Source organism: Panthera pardus, unplaced genomic scaffold (assembly GCF_024362965.1).
Source record: "Panthera pardus isolate Hobbes unplaced genomic scaffold, ASM2436296v1 HiC_scaffold_13, whole genome shotgun sequence".
NCBI classification, from domain to species: domain Eukaryota; kingdom Metazoa; phylum Chordata; class Mammalia; order Carnivora; family Felidae; genus Panthera; species Panthera pardus.
Window position 1 is genome coordinate 103,362,578 of NW_026526688.1, and position 21,444 is coordinate 103,384,021.

The 21,444-nt window shown below is 39.2% G+C and overlaps 1 protein-coding gene across 5 annotated transcripts in view; it reads left to right on the forward strand.

Moving 5' to 3' along the window:
• Positions 1–21,444, forward strand: part of PRDM5 (PR/SET domain 5) — a 206,874-nt gene that overhangs the window by 161,025 nt on the left and 24,405 nt on the right. The window contains exon 15 of one of the 5 annotated variants that reach the window (XR_002072245.2): positions 15,781–15,874. The exons of the other annotated variants lie outside the window; for them this stretch is intronic. The gene's annotated coding sequence lies outside the window, so the exon portion shown is untranslated. The remainder of the gene's footprint in view (positions 1–15,780; positions 15,875–21,444) is intronic. 5 annotated transcript variants of the gene reach the window in all.

Here is a 21,444-nt window from a genome sequence, read left to right on the forward strand (position 1 = left end):
TTGCACCTCTACTGGTTGTAATCTGCTGGTGCTTGTTACTCAGCATGAGATGTGAGTGGGGCAGAGGACTCTTGCCTCTCTTCCTCTAGCTTTAGGATGAGGCAGGTGCTATGCGCCTGAGCTTCTGAGATAGAGCTTTCTCAGCATTCCTGCTCTTACCAAGTGGTGGGCAACTTCTGCTTCTGCCTTAGTTCAGGTCTAGAGCTGCAGTGACCTGGGCACTAGCTACATTGGCTATTTAAAATGTAATTGTAGGGACACCTGGGTGGATCAGTCAGTGGAGCATCCAACTCTTGATTTTGGCTCAGGTCATGATTCCGGGGTTGTGGGATCGAGCCCCATGTTGGGCTCTGCACTGAGTGTGGAGCCTGCTTAAGATTCTCTCTCTCCCTCTGCCCCTCCCCAACTGATGCTTGCTCACTCTCACTCTCTCTCTGTTTCTAAAATAAAAAATAAAATAAAATGTAATTGCAATTAATTGTAACTACAGTGAATTGTAGTTTAATTAAAATTAAAGGTGACTAATAGGACATGTGGCTTGTGGCTACTCTATTGAACAGCAGAGCTGTAAAATAATTCTGTCATCGCAGAAAGTTATTTTTTACAGCACAGGTCTAGAAGGTCTGGTGGCTGAACTTGGCCTCGTGTCAGTGGAAAGTTTGGGGCATAAGTGAGGTTTCTGCTCCTCTTCCGACAGCAGCAGACCTCTTGTGCACCTCATTGTAGACCCTGGGCAAAAGCAAGTCCAAGAGTACCTCCCCTTTAAGTCAGTGCAGGGTGCAGGGTGTGGGCAAGGTTCCGTTCTTCCCCAGAGACAGAGCCCTTTCCTGAGACCAGGGTGTACCAGGGTTTCCTGCCTCAGCCCCAGCAGCAGATGGCTTTGCCTCCTGACAGAGATAAGATACAAAACATGGCAGAGAAGAGGCATTTGTTTCCGGCATCAGAAGGGACTGTGGCCATGGTGGTGTTGTGCTTATTCCCTGGTGGTGGCCCATCACCACCTTGTAATCATGCAAGGACCAGAACACAGATAAGTCCTAGCCTGCCCCTAATCTTTCTCATGAGCACATGGTGGAGCCAATGGAAAAGAAGCTGTGATTGGTGTGGACTTCTAAGGTACTTGGGTCCCCATGATTCTAATCTGAGCTATCCCCAGAACACACAATGGGCCTTTAAGAACGCTTTAACATTGTACTTGTTTTCTTCCTACTCACTTAGGTGACAGCTGTCACTTCCTCTGTGCTGAGGCAAAGGGGAAGCAGTTCTTATCTTCCACTTCTGTGGCATTTAGTTCACCTGCTTGTCTGGTGACCTAAGCTCACAAAATGTCCCATGACCTTGGGTTCAAAACAATGATGTAGATTATCCAGCTCTTTTTATTTTTCTTGTTAGGGTGGGAGTGATGTTCTTTGTGTTTTTTCACATTTTAAAAGCAATAATTTATCATAGCTGTCTGGGTCTGTTGGGATAACTTCTTGTATGTAATATCTCTAGATTAATTATCTGCCTGGAAGCTGATAAAAGCAGAAAATCTTACACTCCCTGACTAGTTAACACCTCCATTTAGTTAGGGAAGCATCCCTATTTACAGGCTCATGTGGCATAGACCACTGTGTTAGGTTTGTACAAAGCAGTTCTGTTTCCCAGGCTATGGAGAGGTCAGTCTGCCTCGGGGCAAGGGCTTGTCAGGCCTGCCACAGGGCAGTGCATTGGGAGTCATTTCTCATCACTTGTCCAAGTATCTCTCCTTATCTCCCTTCTCTCCTACCGTTCCTGGACTTTTTCCTCTGCTTAGGTGTTGGAGGAGACCACCTCTTGTGGGGAGCAAGACTTCTTTTGTGTGGGCGTGGGAGGGATTCCTTAATTTGGCTTCAAACCAAGGCTTGTTGAAACAAGCTCAAAAGGAAGTATTCATTTTCCCAGGGGTTTTAGGCTTAGAGATGCTCTAGGCACACTGGCAGACCTCTCCCCTCCTTATCGCTATAGTCCTTTTTCTAAAAGGTCTTCTTGACCACCCTAAACTATATCTGAGGTAGATATCTTTATGTGTAATGTCTCAAGTGCAAGTTAGTACAGTACACTTAGGAACAAAAATCATCTGCAATTATGGACCTTGGGTTTTTATTGTCTTAGACACATAGAGCCAAAACACTCACTGAGATAAGGCACATTCTCATAAATATCCATTTTGTCAACATTAGGTTCAAAAGGAATTATTTTTATAATTATTTACTACTGAAGGTTTCACATCTTACTTCATCATTTGTGATGTTCAACACGGAAAGCACCTGGACAAATTAGAAAGTTATTCCAGAAAGTCTGCTTTTTGAACACCACTTAGAAACCCAGTTAGCTTACATAACTTTCAAGATCACAGCTGTCTCTCTAGCCTTGTTTGTGGGAATAGCCAGATTAGTTCTTACAAATATGAAGATGCAAGTAATTGCCAGTGGTTAAAAGTAACAGCAAGTCTTTTATGTTGTTTATATTTTGTTAATTTTCTTCATGAATCTTCCTATCCCAGCTCCTCTGGTAGTTCAGGTTTTTTGGTGGGTTTAGCAAACTCATGCACTTTGCACTTTCTTTTGCCACCATGCCTTGAGACCCTGGGTCTCTAAGGCCAGACGGAGTGGGATGTCTCAGAGTCCCTGGGCATAAGGCACTGCTGAATTTATCTGGAGGCTTTGGGGATGGTATACCAATGTAGCAATTTGAAAACTATATACAAATATCACCAGAGCACCCAGCTGGTGCATCATGTGGATGCAGTGTAAGCTTGATGTTGAAGGAAAAAGAAGAGTTAATTCATTACAGGTGAAGAGGAGGAGTGAGAAGTGGATACTAAGAGGAGGAAGAGGCAAGAAGAATTTCCCCAGCTACAGGAACATTGTATAGGATTTTTGTAGCCTTGGTTGAGAACAGAAAGGGGTCTTTTAAGGGCAAGAATCGGCTTGCAGTCCTCATGAACACATTATGAGGCATTCACAAAAAACCTAGAGACAGATGCAGAAGCAAATCTGCTGAATCAGGAAGGGGGTGGGTAAACTCATTCCAGGAAATGCCAGAGAGAGAGAGGGTGGTATTTCAGTTGAGCTTTGAGAATTATGGAGGAGGGCATGCTAGGCAGATGTAACCACAGGGGCAGAATGAGAGAGATAGTAGCTAAGGATCCCATAAGGTGGCCTGTCTGCCATGACTAAGTCTGAGGATGCACGTTGAAGTCTGGCTGGAGTGGCAACAGGCCGGGACTGATTTGGTAGGAATCCTGGAAGCATGTTGTTTTGTGTGGTGTGTTTTATTTTGAGTAGGGGTGACATGATCAGCTCTCTATTGGAAAGGCTGCTCTGAAGATACACTCAAAGGTGAATGAAAGGAGGCAGTACTGGAGGCAGGGAGACCCAGTCAGGAGGCATGCTTGAGTCAGCTGTGCTAGACAGGGAGCTCACACTGGGTGGCCATTGGACTTGAAAGTAAGAACATAGGTGAAAGACACCTTTGAAATGGTATTGAAACGGTTTAGACACGTCCTACCTGTAGGTGATGAAGAATAGGGAGGAGTCCAGATGAACCTGGGATGCTTGGAAGGGGCACTTCAGAATATGGTGATGTTCCACATGGAGACAGGAAGAGTAGCTAGTAGATTTAGAGATTTAAAGTAGTTTGTTTGTTTGTTTATTTATTTATTTATTTATTTATTTATTTATCTATCTATTTATTTATTTATTTATTTTAGAGAGAGCGAGGCCATGTGAACAGGGGAGGGCCAAAGAGAGAGGGAGAGAGAGAATCCCAAGCAGGCTCTGCGCTGTCAACGAGGGGCCTGATGCCAGGCTCAAACTCACGCAACCATGAGATCATGACCTGAGCTGAAACCAAAAGTCAGATGTTTAACCAACTGAGCCACCCAGGCATCCCTAGAGTAGTTTTATATCTAGAAAAGAGAAAGAGATTAAAATTAAATTTAATAACATTTTAAAACTTTATTATGGCTTTAGAGAAAACATTGTAATTTGCTTTTATTTTTTATTTTTCGAAATCTCACCAGCTTTTGTGCCTATGGGGACTAAAGGGTATGGTTCATTGCCACTATTTGAAAACATCTTTAATTTGGTTTTGGAATTAGTAAATCTTTTATTGTTTCTACACATATTTCTTGGAATTTTATATGCCTTGCAAATTATTTAAGATAAATGGCTTTGAGACTATTATATTTTATTTGGCTCAGAAAATACACCTTCATGAAATTGAACATTCTTATTCTATCACAATAAGATAGATTTCCCTTTGTAAAAGGGAAAATCAGACCATTTGAAAAATAACTTCCCTTTCAGGGACTGACAGCAACATTTTCTCCCTTTCTTTCTCTCTTTTTCTTTTCTGTGAAAATTATTTTTGATGGTCATCAACCCGTTTGGCCGAGTGCCTCCTTTTTTAATCCTCTGTGCAACTACGCTCATGAGTTAGTCAGCATTCTTAAAATTATTAGCAAAGAAAGTTTTCAGTTCTCTGGTTAGGAATACTTTTCTGGCATATCAAATGATGTTCCTAATTTTAAAATAGGACTTATGGTTCAGGCATTCTAGAACATGATGATTGGTTCCCTGAATTTCCTTAGGATTTGAGAGTAAGAGACAAAAACTTAAAACAAATTGGATTTCATACTTTTGACAAATGTATTGGATAGGTAAATTATCCTATAGGAAAATGGACAAAAGTATTTTGTGGAGTTAAATTCTCTTTCACTGTATTTAGGGTTATAAGGGTAGAGTTACATTGATGTGATGGATTGAACTGGTCCCAGGCATGAAGTGTGATTTTTCTGCAGAATTTTTTTAATAGTACTTACATTATCATTCAGTATTTCCATGCCTAACTTGATATTTTGGAACAAAACGAAGAAACCTAGAATCATTCATCTAAAATGTAATGTGTGTTAGTTAGAATATTGGTGTTGTAATGTTTTCAATATGGCTGCCATTAGTTTTTTCCCTTCTTGTATGCACATGCTGCTCTTTACATCCACAAGTAGAGTCTACCTTCCCTTCCTTTGAATCTGGCTTGGCTACAGTGACTTGCTTGACCAATCAATAATGGAATACAGCAGAGGTAATATTCTAGAAGCTCAGAGGCTAGGTCATAAGAAACTTTGTAGCTTTTGTTTGTGTCTTTTGGACCCATGCTGGGAAGATCACACATCATTTGGAGATAGGCACTCCACACAACAGTCAACACGAACTGCCAGTCATGAGAGTAAGCCATTTTGGACACCTAGCCTATTTGAACCTTCACATGGCTGCAACCATCTCCTGCAATTACAGGAGAGACAGAGAGAGAACTGATGTCTCTGTTAACAGCCCACAAACCATATCAGTCCCCATTCAGTCCACAAACCCAGCCCACACAACTATGTCAGTACACATTGAATCCACAGGTCCAGTCCACAAATAACTACTTATTTTAGGTCACTAGGTTTGGAGATGGCTTATTACACAGTGGTAGGTAAATAGAACAAGTGGTAAATATTGTCCAATGCTGAATACATATGATTTTAATTTTATGATACACTTATGCATTTTAAAGTGGTTGACATTTCTGGACAAAGTACTAAAGTAAGCACTTACAGTATGTTCCTTAACAGAATTAGATATTGGATCGTGATATCATTAGCAATGGAAGCTATATTTTGTAATTGGGAAAATATAATTAAAAAAAAATTTTAACGTTTATTCATTTTTGAAAGAGAGTGAGTAGGGGAGGGGCAGAGAGATAGGTAGACACAGAATCCAAAGCAGGCTCCAGAGATCATGATGAGATCAACCATGAGATCATGACCTGAGCTGAAGTCAGATGCTCAATCTACTGAGCCACCCAGGTGCCCCCTGGAAAATATGATTTTAAAAATATAGTTTAGGGACACCTGGGTGGCTCAGTAGAGGTTAAGTGACAGACTCTTGGTTTCAGCTCGGGTCATGATCTCAGAGTTTCGTGAATTAGAGCCCTGTGTCAGCCTCTGCACTGGACATGGAGCCTGCTTGGGATTCTCTCCCTTCCTCTCTCTCTGCCCTTCCCCCACTTGCACTGTCTCTGTCTCTCTCAAAATAAATAAACTTTAAAAAATACATATGTTGAGAATGCAATCTGGTGCAGCCACTCTGGAAAACAGTATGGAGGTTCCTCAAAAAACTAAAAATAGAACTATGCTACGACCCAGCAATTGCACTACTAGGCATTTATCCAAGGGATACAGGTGTGCTGTTTCGAAGGGACACATGTACCCCCATGTTCATAGCAGCACTATCAACAATAGCCAAAGTATGGAAAGAGCCCAAATGTCCACTGATGGCTGAATGGATAAAGAAGAGGTGGTATATATATATATATATATATATATATATATATATATATATATATACACAATGGAATATTATTCGGCAATCATAAGGAATGAAATCTTGCCACTTGTAACTATATGGATGGAACTGGAGGGTATTATGCTAAGCGAAATTGGTCAGTCAGAGAAAGACGAGTATCATACGACTTCACTCATATGAGGACTTTAAGAGACAAAACAGATGAACATAAGGGAAGGGAAACAAAACTAATACAAAAACATGGAGGGGGACAAAACAGAAGAGACTCATAAATATGGAGAACAAACTGAGGGTTACAAGAGGGGTTGTGGGAGGGGGATGGCCTGAATGGGTAAGAGGCACTAAGGAATCTACTCCTGAAATCATTGTTGCACTATATGCTAATTGGAATGTAAATTTAAAAAAATTAAAAATAAAATTAAAAATATATAAAAATAAAGAAAGAAAGAAAGAAAGAAAGAAAGAAAGAAAGAAAGAAAGAATACATATGTAGTTTAACAAATAGTACAGAAAATTGTTTATAAAGGCATTTGCTGTTCTAGGATTTGAGAGACCCAGAAATATGTGAACTTTAAAGGCTCTCATGATACTTATATACAACTTAATTCACGAATTCAAAGTCTAATGGCACATCTGCTTATGTAATACTAAAAATTGTATAAATTGGCTAAATGAAGGGCTTTCTTTTAAATAGTAGTCTTTAGGGGTGCCTGGGTGGCTCAGTTGGTTAAGCGTCTGACTTTGGCTCAGGTCATGATCTCACAGTCCGTGAGTTCAAGCCCCGCGTTGGGCTCTGTGCTGACAGCTCAGAGCCTGGAGCCTGCTTCGGATTCTGTGTCTCCCTCTCTCTCTGACCCTCCCCCGTTCATGCTCTGTCTCTCTGTTCTCAAAAATAAAAATAAACATTAAAAAAATTTTAAATAGCAGGCTTTATAATTGGTGTGATATTGGGATGGCTGAAGTGAACAGGCTCATCACCATCATAACATTTTCTCTTCAGCAATTTTTAGAAAGTTAAATGACAACCAAAGAGTCTGAAACTGGGTTTTCTGGCAGTATTTAGATCAGGAATGCTACCTGTTTGGGGGCCTCTGGTGTGTAATTCTTGCCTTTGGGGATGGTGGTCTGGCAAACACAATTATGGGTGGTCTCTGCTCAAATGTAATGACCATGAAAAGACAGGTTAGTTGGGATGTTCCTTGGTTAGGACTTTCCTCCTGATTAGGACACTTTCTGATTGAAGCTGTTTGAAATACACAAACCTCTTTTTGAATTGAACAAACTTACTGTTACAATTTGTTTATATCTTTCTCTTATTTAGACCTTGACTTCCATGTGGACAGAAATATTACAGCTCCTTTTTCTCAGCATCTGTGTGCTTGGCTCCTAGTGGTTATCAGACCACTGATTTGAATGAATGAAGTAAAATTATATCAGAAGTGAACTATTTCAAATTTACCAACAAATATATAGCTAGATAAGGCATATGAATTCATTCATTCTTCATTTCTTCAAACAAACATTTGTTTAAGGAGTACAGTGTGTACAAACTGAGAATACAGCAATAAACAGATCAGACATTATCCTCACCCTCAGTGAGTTTGGAGTCTGGTTATGAAAATAAGTGCAATTCTTGCTTAATCAACAATTCCTTCTCATACTCAAAAGGTATGAGAAGACAAGAGCATGTGCATTTAGCAGATATCTGTCATGTGCCCACTATGTGCCAGAAACCATAGTGTTACAGGCCCTGCCTCGTGTCCATTAGGAAAGGTGAACAATAAGGACGTTATTTTAAGTCATAAAAAATAACAAGGGCGCAAAGTGATGGAGTGGGGAAGTGCTGGATCCCAAGCCAAGTCCTGAAGTGCCTTTGTCATGACCCTCTCCTGTGTCACAGTGGTACTTCTTTGTAATGTCGGTGTCTCCTGTTAACGTCTGCATGTCTGTGTTTCCCTAGGTTACAGTGAATGGGAGGCAGTTCTTTCTCTCTAGGCAACAATAGGTGATTATCCCCCTGTTGCTCTGTGCTTAATGTACCATGTTGACATATACCTCACTGCCCTCTTGGGCCTTTCTTATTATCCGTCTCTAAAGACTTTGTTCTCAGAGGGAAGAAAGAGGGAAGCTAGAAGTCTGTGGTCCTCTGATGGAGCCATACTGCTCTGTTTAGCTGTCCTGACAGATGAAGTTCAGGTGGGCCATGCACCTTGGGCTACAGCATAGACCATGTAAAATTCTTCAAGCTTCAGCCTTATCTCCTGCTGCTTGTTGCTCATTTGAGACAGCATTGGGATGGAGATGAATGAGAACAATTATGCTCTCGTTTAATGTTATTAGGGAAAGCATTAAAACCCATCTCGTTTGTAGAAAAGGTTGTAGATTATTTGCAAAGTTTAGTACTTTGTTAATAATGGGAAATCAATTTACACAGATATATCACTGTACCAAGGAATTGAGGTTGTGACCATGGATGTAAACGTTGTCGCTCTTAGATTCCAGGATATAGGAGAACTTATTTCTTCTGCAAATGTTTTTTTTATGCATACCTTGTGCCAGAGTTGTGCTAGGTACTAGGGATACATGGTTGAATCTCTAGTACAAGGTGCCTGGGAGTTTCAGGTAATTTTATGTGGTGGCTCCTGGAGCATACAGAGGGTATAATAATAAATAATAATGATAGAAAGAAGGCTTACAGAGTAAATAGAGGACAGATGATGTGGGCAGTTGAGACGCCCTCAACATTGAAAGGTCAGTAGTCTCAGAATTTTGGCTTTGTCAGATACTGCTAAATACTTTGTTTCTAGCTGCTTAGTGGCCAGAACCAGCCCCACTCTAATTATCAAATTACTTTGTTCTTAAATCTTAGAGATTTCTTTGTTCTCTGATTCAGTGATACCTTAGACTCAACTGAGCTTGCTGATAAGTTTTGATTATTCTGTCCTGGGAGCTTTGGGTAGGGATAAGGTAACGTTTCAGGAAAATACTCCTAGGCTCACCATCCCTGGAGAAACAGTAAATCCTTTCCTAGAGCCTTTTTCCTAGTCTATTTGGTCTCCCTTCTTTTTCCCACTTCTCTACAGCAAGGAATAAGGTATCTGTGCCTAAAATCAAAAGACCATATTTCCCATCCTCCTTCCAGACCTGACAGGAGAGCTCTTTTCAACATTTAAATGAGCAACTCTTTCCTGCCCCAATAGGGTACATGAGACAGATATCATGCAAGTGACTTTTTTGTTATCTGTCACGTAACCTTCAGTCGGACTATTCCCACAGCTGGGATATTTTAACTGAGGTATTGGAGAAGGTTTGAGCTTATGAGTAATGTAAAACTCAGACAGATTTTCATTTGAAGGGATTACTTATGAAGTATTTGGTTAACTGATTGATATTACTGTTATCCTGAATGATGGGAATAAAATCGGATCCCTGTGTCCTAAGTTGCGAATACTGGGGATGACATATGGCTTTTCTTGATCATCTCACATAAAGCCCTCAACATTAAAAACAAAAGAATTTATCATAGAGGTTTCTGTGACAGTTTCTATTTAACTTTGCTTAACAACGACTTTAAATATTTGTTGCATATATAGAGAACTCCTGATTAAAGAAACTTTCTTTGACCAATGTGGTGTGTTTCTAATTGCAACTTTTTAAGACTTAGGAAAGCATGTGTTTAGTTTCAGTTGGCCAGCTAACTTTTGCTGAGTTAGCGTCTGTCTTATGTGCTGTGTATTCAAGGAAGAGTTAAGGAAAAGTTCTAGTCTTTAAAGATTCTGGATGGAGCATCTGGAGGAGATAATCAGAGCATGGCAGGGACCATGATAGAAGTATCCCAAGGGTGCTGTAAACCCACATAGGAGGGGCACCTGCCTCACTATAGGAGAAGAGTGCAGGCAGAGAAGGTGTCAGGAAAAACATGGGAGTTTAGTCTGAGGGAGTAGAAAGCTCATTCATGAAGTCTCCATGGAATGAAGAGAAAATGGCTGAGTAGCAGAACATCCTCTAAAAGAAAACTGAGGAAGAGCAGTCAAAGAAGCTGAAGGAGAACCCGGAGAAAAGAGGTGGCATCAAAGCCAAAGGAGAGGAATTTGTAGTATTACGTAGAAAAACCATATGTGCAGTCTTCCTCGGAATTGTGTGATCTCCACAAGCATATTACAGGTTCTGAAAAGTCCAGCAGTAAAGACATGTCTTATAGTTTGTTTGACCTAGCGTTTGCCATGGTAATTTGAGCAGAGTTAGTGAGCGAGTGAGTGAGTGAGTGAATGAGTGGAGACGTGTGTGTATATGTTCTACTACATCTCCCTGGGACTAGCATTCTACAAAACAATTTAAGAAACACTGGTCTTGGGGCACCTGAGTGGCTCAGTCAGTTAGGCGTCCAACTTTGACTGAGGTCATGATCTCACAGTTCATTAGTTCGAGTCCCGTGTGGGGGCTCTGTGCTGACAGCTCAGAGCCTAGAGCCTGCTTCAGATTCTGTGTTTTCCTCTCTCTCTGCCTCCCTCCTGCTCGCACTCTGTCTCTCAAAAATAAATAAACGTTAATTTTTTTTTTTAAAGAAACACTGGTATACTCTATCCCATGTATGGCTGCCACAGTGATACTTATGACTCAGATTTTATCATGTGTCTCAGTCACTAAAGAAAACAAAATAAACAGAAGCAACCCCAGGGTGGCTGTCACTGACGCCCAGATAGTGTAGCCAGAGGTGCCCTGTGTCCTACTGGTCATACCACTTGCCACTCCCCCGTCCAGCCCTTCTCTTCTCGAGAACACAGATACATCCTGGGCTTTGGCCAGTCTGGACCATGGGTCTTTCTCCCAAATTCACTGTGTTTTCATGCATCTGCTTCAGTGTTTCTTGATGGTACAAATAAAATAATCCTTGTGTTCTGGCCTCTTTTATCTTCTCCCCACTGTAACTTTTCCCTGTGGAGATCTTAGGTCTTCTTAAAGCTTCTGGTCAGGTGTCATTTTCTGTTTTTTGTGTTTTTTTTTTAAATGTTTATTTATTTTTGAGAGAGAGAGAAAGAGGGGAGGGGGGCAGAGAGAGAGGGAGACAGAATCTGAAGCCAGCTCCAGGCTCCAAGCTGTCAGCACAGAGCCCAGTGGAGGGCTGGAACTCATGAACCACAAGATCATGACCTGAGCTGAAGTTGGACTGAAGTCGGACGCTTCACTGACTGAACCATCTAAGCGTCCCAGGCATCACTTTCTATCCAGGCTTCTCAGCCACTTTTGCCACGGACATATTTTACTGATGACATTATTTATACTATATTCATTCATTCTTTTCAGTTGTATATTACAGTTTTCCTTTTCTCTGTTCTTTTCCTTAGAGCTTATTTCATTTGTTCATTCAATCATTCAGCAATATAATTTTATGTCTTATAATGTCATACATAAGCCTACTGGTATTTATATATCTTTTCTGTAAAAATGGACTTCCTAAATAGATCTTCATTGATGTTGAAAGGACACAATTTCTAAGACTTGTTCTCAGCCATCAGGAGTTTTCTGCATACCCAGAGGGGAGACAGACAACTTACATTAATAAAATGCATACTCTTTCAGAGAGAGGATCAGTGTGTGACAGGAACATTGGAATGTGGAAAATATAGCAGCTAACTTTACCTGAGGGAGACCAGGTAGAGTTCACTGAAGAAGTTTGAATTGGGTCAGAAAGCATAGGTATGAGCTTTCTAGGGAAAAGAGCAGAATTGGGGGCAGGGCATGCCAAATCAACTGAGCACTGTGTGCCAAGTTATGAAGTTGTGCTTTGTGAGTTGGCAAGAAGCTTTGTGAGTTGGGTAGAGCCCGCAGTGTGTGTTGGAGAGAACTGCAGCATAAGGTGGGGGACGAGCAAGTTCCACAAGACCACATGGAGATTTCTGTGCTGGGACAAGAAGATATGATTGATTGATGCTGTGGGTAGTAATGAGTCAACACAGACTTTTGTTTCCCAGCGAGGGAATGAAGGAAGAAGATAAGCAAGGATCCTAGGTGCTTTCTGCTTAGAAATGCAAAACTGTGATATAAAGACAAGTGTTCATTCCAAGCAATTCTATACCCTAAACTAACATTTTTTACATCTTTTATATCATTTTTTTTATATTACAAAAACTGTCTTTCGGGTTAAGACTAATGAAATTATACCTCAATTGCTAAGGCTGTAGCTATTACTATTACTTCTGTGAGGACAAAATTTAGGACACAACTGTCTCTTCATTTCCCATGGTATCCTCAGTGGAAACTTGATGTACTGTCTTGGGGTTGCTCTATCCAGTTGAACCCGTTCCTGTAAGAGATGGGGCAGAGTGGTGTCAGAACCTGAACGTGCTGTATCCACAAAGAGTCTATGTTCAGCAGTTTGCAGATTTAGCTAAAATAAAACTCTATAAATATTTAGCATTTAAGCTAAATGATGATTGCTGCTTCGCTACCACTGTATTATCTTTAGACCTTAATAATATACTTCGGGATTTAAAGAAAAGTACATGCTGTGTGAAATGTATAAAGAGAATTTTTCTTTGTTTTTAAGATAGGCAATATACAATTAATTTTTAAAAGAAATGGGATCATTATTCTTAGAAAAGTAATACATTTTTCCATACTATTTGCTCTCTGAAACAGGATTTTATATTCATCTTGCATTCTATTCAGGGACTTTAATTACTAAAGTATCATAGGAATCTTGAAATAAAGGACTATCTATTTATATGAAGGTTCCATTAATGGATTTCAAGAACAATGCTATATTGAGGCTCATACATAATTCCCTTTCTTCATAAAATCACCCCAATTATATTTTAATAATTTGTGTGTCTTTTTCAATTTTGAATTACATTATTTATGTGCTTATTTTGATAATACATGGAAGAAAGCAGGTGAATATAATATATAAAATACCCTTATTGAATTATTATTATGATCAGCCAAGCATTATGATAAGCAAAATCTTATGACATAGGGGTAAAATCTCATGTTACAAATGAGAGAAGTAAGGTTTAGAGAGGTTAAGTAGCTTCTCCAGTCATACGACTAGTGGGCAGCACAGAGATTGGAAATTAGATGTCTTTATCACTAAGTCTTTATTCTTTATTATGACTATATAGTCATCGAGATGTTTTAAACGTTTACCTTCCATATTATATGAACCAGTCTTTTACAAATACTCTAAGAAAACTGGTGCTGATTTTTTATTCAGTTCAAAAACAACTTGTTGCTGCTATAGTACCTTTTAAATCCACTGCACTCCCCCGTCCCCCATTTCAGGGTCTCCAGGATTCATGCTATAAAGTGTCTTGCTGGAGAATGTCCCAAGATGGCTGTCACAAAGACACTCCTCATCAAAAATTATTCAACAGTACCAGTATGACCTCTACAGGCATTTTCCCTTCACTTGCACTTTTTAAGCTATTTTTGGTAAAATATTATTAATATTTTGAAGACCATCAAGGAGGGCTATTTCATGTCCCTTGTAATCCATTTTAATAAGTGCAATTCCAATGTGGTGAGATTTAGTCCTCATACTTTATGTAAATTCCTCATTTGCAGTTTCTCTGCATCATTGGAAATTAAAACAGCATTTTCAATGTAAGAGCCTTTCAAATCTTTGAAGATCTATTTTAGGTATAATATTTTAGGCTATTTTAGGTATAATATTTTTCCAGAAAGTTACATCTAGGCCAGTAATGACTCCTAGTAGGCCACACAGAAAGTTGATATCAAGCCCAGTAGTCAGATTGAGTGAATAATGGTTTTGAGGGACCTATTGGGCCTCTTAGCCATACTGCCTTCATCTTAAGGAGGTCATGAATGTTTTTTAAATGCTTTGATTTCAGTAACTCTAGATATTAGAGTGAAATGTATTCTTAAATTCATGAAGGAAGCAAAGGGCCTATAGGATCAAGGTCATTTATTTTGGTTTCAGTTTAAATTATAGTTATGGATATACCTTTTTTTTCTCCATAAAAGAGGCTTTATTCTTTGCTTTCTTTATTTTTCACTATAATATATGAGGCAGTTAGTGGTTCTAAGAACATGAATATCATTACAATTTGACTGACCCAAAAATCTCCTCTCCCTAAGAAACATTAAGGCTCTGACTCTCTCTTCTCTCAGTGCTTAAGACTAAATCCTTATGCCCTGTATCAGTCGTGATTCAGTGGAGAGAAGATTGCCTCCTTCTGGGGTCCTAGAGTCATAGCTGCTAGGGAGGCTTTTGTCCCACTGCCCCTGAAGAATATTTAAACTTATATTCCTGCTGCTTATAAAATCCAATTTTCCTTCAGTTCTCATCTCAACTTCAGTTCTCATCTCAACTTCAGTTCTCAATTGTAAATTATCTTTTTGGGGGTCACAGACTTGGGTATTTTCCAGTGAAATCATATTTGTTGCATATATTCTCTATTTAATAGTTTGTCTACTCATTGTAGGAAATCTGTAATGCAGCTATTATCCTTCCTTATGACTTTAGTTCTTTCCATAGAGTATTTAAGTATGAATATTAAAAGTTTAATACCATCGGTCAAATGCCACACAAGGCAGAATACTCATGTGGGCTGGGTATTGTTGTTGAGAGAGTGAAAGATAAGAGTTTCTACAAAAGAAATGAGTATAGCAAGTTCTATGATATCATGTGCTTACGAAACAAAAACAGAATTCAATTAAAGAACAAACCAATTGGTCTCTTTTTTTAAGTTTCTTTATTTTGAGACAGAGTGCACATGGCAGAGGGGCAGAGAGAGAGGGAAAGAGAGAGAATCCCAAGCAGTCTCCCAAGCACTGTCAGCACAAAGCCCAGCATGGGACTTGATCTCACAAACCCATGAGATCATGACCCGAGCCAAAACCAAGAGTCAGATACTTAACTGACTGGAACACCCAGGCACCCCAGGTCTTTTTATTTTTATGAATATTTGAATAGTACTAGTGTAACTAAGTGTTCTCTGAAGTTATCATTGCATGGAGTCAGAATCAGAATATATAGCTGTATAATTTATAATTTATTTGTAACAAATATATGTAAAATAAGTATATAAATGTATATCTAGTGTTTATAATTTTATAAATATACAAAAATATAGACTTTGTAATTTTATAAATACACATATACAATATAAATATATTTGGTATTTTTTTCAACTTAGTTTCCTATATCATTATATGATCAAGATAGAAATAATAGGATAGAAATAATAGGAACCAAAATTGACAGCAGTTTCTCAATGAATTTTAGTCATGAAATGTTATTTATTTGTACTTTGTTTTTAAATTTTGTTTTGTACTTTAAAGACCTATCAAACACATACCTTGTTTTTCTAAAGTTTTTCTTTGCTTCGTAACGCTGTGCTTTACAGTGATTATGATGGTGCTGATTGCTTGTGATTTTTGTTGCTAGATTGTAACAGATACCTAGGGCAGATTACTGAATTGAGATTTGGTTTTCTGGAAATCATGAGGAAGAAGAAATGGGCAACAGATGCAGGAGGCTGGTAATCATACCTGAAGACCCTCACTCCAGGGTTAGTGGTTGGGCTAGGGTAAAGCTGTGAGTGACAGAAGCCACCCATCCAAGGACTAATTCTTATCATGGCAGAAAACGGATGGTCTGAGTTCTTCAGTGGTGCTTTCAGAGTGTAAAGTGCTTCCCGCTTTAGTAAAAAGTGACAGACACTTGAAAATCTCCTTGAGCAGCTTTAGGTCTACCCTTGAGATTCCCTGACTGCCTAGCTGCCCAGACCTAAAGCCCTAAAGCCCTAAAGCCCTAAAGCCCTAAAGCCCTAAAGCCTGGGATTGTTCCAGGTCTCAAACATCCCAGAGCATTCGTGCCAGATACCGGCTGGATCCCAGTGCCAAACCTCAGCACATCAGTAGGGACAATTCTGGTGGCTTTCCTAGGACTGGTCTCAATATGTGTTACACTGAATTAATTTGAATTAATTCTGTTAAACTCAAGCCTTTGTCATTTCACATCCACCGTGTCTATATGTGTACATATCATGTATGTAAATATATACATACACCTCCGTTATGTGTGTGGCTTGCCATTTCAGCAACTCCTATTCAGTGAATGAATGTATTTGGTTCACTCTTCCAGTATAAGTTAAAATCAACATTTTGCCAGAATGTGATGTACACGACTGCTTTCAGTCTATTATATATATTTGGCTTGGTAGAGGCAACAGAAGTGAAGGAACAAAAATTAACATGTGTTTCTAGACATGTAAGCAGTATACCAAGCAGTTGCCAAAAAAATGACATTCCATCTACAATATAGTCTTTAACATGCGGGACAGTTTATCACCAAGTAATATATGACTCAATGGCTAAATTTTGAATTTTTAAAATATTAAATTCTGTTTATATTTCCCCATTGGCAGGACATGAGTGAGTTCTCCAACATCTGTCCTGTTAAGAGCTCTTGCGGGTGCTATGGCTGCTGCATGCCAAATGTCTGTTCCTTTTCATGCAATACTGAGTTTACAGCCCCAGAGACCTGCCTTGTCACCCATCCACACCCTTGGTTTTGTGTCTTGAGATGACCAATGTATGTTCTTTCCGCCCCCCTGTCTGGACAGCGGTCCTTGGAGATTAGTTCTGTACTTTATTTGATAGGAAAGAAGTACACTCACTGAACTCTCTCTGAGCATTTGGGCCTCATTGCGGCTTCGTTCCTTGGTGTGCAGAGTAAGAATTCTGTTAGCTGAATCTTCCACCAAATGTATTACTTACATTGATTTGATTTGGAGAATATCTGGCTACTAGGAGAAAAACTATTGCCCCTGCAGGTGTAAAAAGAGAAAACAAATCTCTAAGAGATTGCACTAGCAATTCTTTTCCAACGTGTTAGCATACTCTGAAGGGATGGTACATGTAAATCGAGGAACAAATGTGAAGAAGGAAAACATTAAATAAGATCATCCCAGTATGCAAAGAAATGGTTCAGAATTGAGATCTGCAATTCTATTAGACTTGCTGTGTCTTGGAAAATAGTAACCACAAGGAAATTCCCTCAATTCAGTCTTTTCTTTTACCTAATGTATTTGGAGAGAATGAGTTGAATGATTTCTGAGTCTCTCTGATAGCTCATAAGTAGCTCTCTGCAAATGTTCTTCCTTTAAGCAAAACAACAAAACAATAATCACCTTTTTCAGTCAAAAAGCATTTTGCTTGGCCCAAGCAAAACCTTGGCACTTCACCCTGAAGTATTACTCTTCTTACCCCTCAGCCATTCTTCATCCTTCGTCCTTCATCCTCCAGCATCTTAACTTAATGCCAGCAGGGACAGGAAGCTGCTCTTCTCAGCAGTGACAGTCACGGCTTTTCCTGAGGAGCTGAGTCCATTCTTCTAGGGAGGCAGTAGACTCTGTTTGTACCTAGGGTGAGAGAGCGGGAGAGAGGGCAAGGAGTAGTATAGGCAGGCCTTGTGTTTAGCATATTGTGCTATCAGGTGACAGCTGAGTGACTTTATACGGATGATGCCTGTAGTTCCCTAGATGGTGTGTAAATGGGACATTACAACAGGCTGGTATTCCCCAATTCAGGTGGCCTGTTTAACATAGACGCCAACTTGGCATCACCTTGCTCTTTGCCCACAGTGAGGAGATTCCTGGGATGTGGGACTTTAAGGCCTGAAACTGGGCTAGTCCCAGATAAATGGGGACAGTTGGTCATATTAGTCATAGTTCTTAAAGTAAATTAATGAGAAGTCTCTTCTCAAGGAACATACTGAACCCCAAACAATCAGAAGCTAGTGAATGAAGTCACCATTATGTAAAAAGAAAAAGAAAAGGCAAAATCTGATGTGTTACTGATTGCTGCTGATGACAGTAGGTCATTTTATTTTGGGGGGAGGAATGGTATTTTGCAGATGGTAGGAAGTATTTATCAGCCTGCTGTGTAGTGCCACCAGAGATTACAAAAAGTTTTCACAAAAACTCACCCATTTGCAAAAGAAGATTGAGCTCAAATTTACTTGCAGAACAAAACAGTTCAGATGAAAAGGGTCAAGAGTGAAGATGCTAACTTTATGAATAAAAATAATGTTCTGCTGTTGCTTTTGGGGTAAAAATGTTTATGATATTCAAATTTGGAAAACAAAACTTTTCTCACTTATTCCAATAATGCTGTTGTGTTCTTTTCCCTTTCTTTCTTTCTTTCTTTCTTTCTTTCTTTCTTTCTTTCTTTCTTTCTTTCTTTCTCTTTCTTCCTTTCTCTCTTTCTTTCTTTCTTTCTTTCTTTCTTTCTTTCTTTCTTTCGGTCTTTCTTTCTTTCTTTCTATCTTTCTCTTTCTTCCTTCCTTCCTTCCTTCCTTCCTTCCTTCCTTCCTTCCTTCCTTCCTTTTCTCTCTCTTTCTTTCTTTCCTTCTTTCCTTCAATTTTTAAGCTAACTTTTTGTGAAAACATTGTATGACTTGAGCATATTCAAATCTAGCAAGGTCTCTGCCAGGACAACTGTGGAATCCTCACCTGTGCAAATAGACAGGCTGGTTTTTTCAGCATTTTTGAGGTTTGAAGGGGGCAGGTCTATGCTACTAGCTTGTTGCCATCTGTGGAGTGTGTTGAGTCAGAGATGTAATTTATATTGATGATATGATTTCCTCTGACTTCTGCCTGTGCCTTGATGGTTGTGTTTCACTTGTTGACATGAACTTGGCTAAAATGAATGCTCTGTTGGCCATGGGCGAATTAGTTGCATGTGTGATAGCACCTTTCTGCTTATTATTTTCAAAGTTATGTAATGGGATAAGTATGTTATTTCTTCAGAATTAGATATCCCTTTTCTAAGGCTTTGCATTTACATAATTCCTTTCTCCTACAGACCTCTGAATAAACCTTATAGTTTTATTCAAAAATGGATTACACTTGCCACCATCACATATGTCAGAAAGCATGCTTGTTATTTTTGGAAGTAGGCAAGTTGAATTAAATCAGTTCTCTGTGGATTGATTGAATCTGCTTCTTAAATGCATTGTGTTCTCATTTCATATTATTCTTTGTAATGTGTGCCACTGTATTATGACCCCTAAATTGACAGGGATATTGGTATTTGCTGCATATTGTATTTCATATTGTGTAGCCACACAAACTGAAGGTTGATGGACAAGTAAATCTCAACTCCATCTACTCCATCTACCCTGTCTTTTTTTCAAATTCGTTGGATTCTTCTTGAGGATAAGGACCATGTCTCAAACCTCATGTCTTCCACAAGGTGTCTGGCTCAATACACAATGGAGACTTTTGCTGATGAATTTACCCTTAATTACGCCATCGTCTAATCATGGGGATTATCTTGACTGCTGTCAGATCACTTGTAAATAGAACTTGAAACGTTGAAATTAACTGATAAGTAAGCTTGACTAATTCACATATAGAAAAGTACCTTTTTAGAGGAAGTAGTTAATATTTTTCTTCCTAAGTTTGTTTTTGGCGGTGCATTACCGTGTCTTGAGACTAATTTTTGCAGAAATATTCCTTAGGTAGATAAAACAACTTAGAACATGCACAAAAATTGAGGCTGCTTTAAACTTACAAGACCTACTTTGATTTTCATTAGCAAATTTTTAGTATACAACAAACAGAAATGCTGAAGACAGCATGTGACAAAAGAATAAGTCAGTCACATTAGTGTTCTGTGTTCTCACAGCTCCAGCAGTTTGTTTCCATGATTGGCCTCGTTTCTGATTGTTAAGTGAAACTCAATATTTTTGACACTATCTATATCTGTATCTATATCTATATCTATCTTTATGTATATATGTATACATGCATTTATCTTTTCCATATATCCTTTATATTTTTTATCATATTTATTTCCCTTCTACTCCCTTCTACTTTTTCCCCTTATATTTCCTCATATTTTTGTTACAATTTGAATTTCTGTTTCAAAGTTTGATTTATAATCTTGTAAGTTGGTGAGAATCACTTTTTCCTTATTATGAAAAAATGTCCTCTTTATACGATTAGTCTTCTTTTGTAAGATTTTTGAGGAAAAAAATCAAAACAATTTGTCATTATGCAGGCAGAGAAGTAGTTTCCCTTTTGATAATATAAATAATAACACACTTTCACTTAACCAGCATTCCTTTTCTTTCAAGGATTACAAAGAACATTCTTTACAATGCACAACTCTCACATTGTTCTCAGGATTCTTATCAGCAAATATATTTTCAGCTCCTTTCTTTTATTTAAAAAAAATTTTTTAATGTTTATTTTTGAGAGAGACAGAGACAGAGCATGAGTGGGGGAGGGGCAGACAGAGAGGGAGACACAGAATCTGAAGCAGGCTGCAGGCTCTGAGCTGTCAGCACAGACCCTGAGGTGGGACTCGAACCCATGAGATCATGACCTGAGCCGAAGTCAGACGCTTAACCGACTGAACCACCCAGGCGCCCCTATTTTCAGCTCCTTTCTAACTTTCTTCATATGTATAAGAAAAATGCTGCTGTCCAAAAGAACACTCCCTCCATTTTTAGAGCTGAGGCTCTTAGACTGGGATGTTATGTACCTTGTCATTTTTAATAGCCAGCCACTGACTTTGAGTTTTTGACTTATTGTTGTAGCATTATGCTTCAATCTGCTAGAAGTATTCTCTGTCACTAGCATAGGGTCGGTGGAATATGGTGCGATGATTGGGAAGGTAAAGACAGTAGAATACTTCCATTCCTTAGTAATCAGAAGCCCCACTGAAAGGACCTTAAATGATAAAGATATTCATTAAGTCACATAACAAGAATTCAGAGGTAGGGATGTCTCCTGGTTGGTCAATGCAATGGCTCCACAAGGTCTTCAGTGGCTCCTCTGAGTGGTTCCTCTCATCTCTCTTGCTTTCCTCGGTCAACTCCTCACATGCTACCACAACTCTTCACATGCTGCCTGCAGCAACCCAGGCCTCACCTCTGTACGTGTCAGCCTTGACAGTCAGGAAAAGCCTTTCTCAGAATTCCCCACAGACCTTACTCTGCTTAATAACCACAGTCATGTGACATGTGAAATCTAAGCCCATCACTGAAAAGGAAGTGGAATTGCCATGATTGGCTTAGCCCAGTGGTTCTCAAATGTGT